Source organism: Halichoerus grypus, chromosome X, assembly GCF_964656455.1.
Source record: "Halichoerus grypus chromosome X, mHalGry1.hap1.1, whole genome shotgun sequence".
NCBI classification, from domain to species: Eukaryota; Metazoa; Chordata; class Mammalia; order Carnivora; family Phocidae; genus Halichoerus; species Halichoerus grypus.
Genome location: NC_135727.1, coordinates 17,213,796 through 17,214,996, shown reverse-complemented (window position 1 = coordinate 17,214,996; position 1,201 = coordinate 17,213,796). Strand labels below are relative to the sequence as shown.

General features: G+C 46.5%; 1 pseudogene; it reads right to left on the bottom strand.

Annotated features, from left to right (window-relative positions):
- Nucleotides 1–308: 308 nt before the first annotated feature.
- LOC118549534 (small ribosomal subunit protein eS27-like pseudogene) lies at nucleotides 309–889 on the bottom strand (annotated as a pseudogene).
- Nucleotides 890–1,201: the final 312 nt, after the last annotated feature.

The window sequence follows — 1,201 nt, the reverse complement described above, 5'->3', positions numbered from 1 at the left end:
TCAGAAACCTCCATTCCTTTGTAGCTTTTATTTGACACTCACAGCCCCAGGCCCCCCTCCTTTCTTGCTTCTGTATTCTCTGTCTCTGTCTGTCTGTCTCTCTGTCTCTCTCTGTCCCTTTATGGAAATTGGCTGTCCTCTCATAGTAGAGTAGAATATAGCAGAATCCCAGAAAGGCTTTCCCTGGGGCGTTCATCCCTTTGCCAGAGCTTTGGTTTTTCTCTCTCATTCCTCACGTGTATACCCCAAATCCCAGTAATTCTCCACCTTTTTCTTTTTAATTGCAGCAACACACACAGAACATAAAATTGACATTTTAAAAAAAAGATTTTATTTATTTATTTATTTGAGAGGGAGGGTGAGAGAGAGAGAGAGAAAGGAAAAGAGATAGCTGAGAGTAAGGGAAAGAAGAGGGACAAGCAGACTCTGCAGAGCGCGGAATCCGATGCGCGGCTCGATGCAGGGCTCAATCTCAGGACCCCGAGATCATGACCTGAGCTGAAATCAAGAGTCGGATGCTTAACCGACTGAGCCGTCCAGGCGCCCCGACATTTTTTTTAAAAATCCAAAATGTGTTTATTGGGATAGTTTCCCACTCATCTTCATTTTGGGTGCTTTTAGTGCTGCTTCTGTCTGAAGGAGCATCCCTCTGTAAGCCTTGCTTTTCCTCCTGTGGGCTGCAAAGGGCAGAGGGGCAGCCAGCAAACAACTACGGTTTGTGTGTGGCTAGAGATGGTAGTGACTTCGTAGGATCCCGGGCATTTCACGTCCATGAAGCAGGAGTTGAGTCTCTGCACCAGGCGCTTCTTGTTGTGCTTCCTCTTCTCCTCTTCCAGGGATGGGTGGAGAAGGTCCTTCGTGAGGGGCATATTCTTATGGGGAGGTCGTCACCACCAGAAAGGCCATAAAATTGACGTTAACCATTTTGAAGTGTCCAGTTCAAGGGCATTAAGCCCATTCACACCGTTGTGTGCCATCTTTCTCCAGAATTCGTCTTCCCTGACTGAAACTGTACATATTAAACAACTCTCCTTTTGCCCCACCTCAAGCCCCTGGCAACCACCATTCTGTCGCTATGAATGTGACTACTCTAGGTCCCCCACGTAAATGGAATCGTATGGTATTTTTTGTGTGTGTGACAGGCTGATTTCATTTAGCCTAACATCTTTAGGTGTCATCTATCGTGTGTAGCAGGTATCAG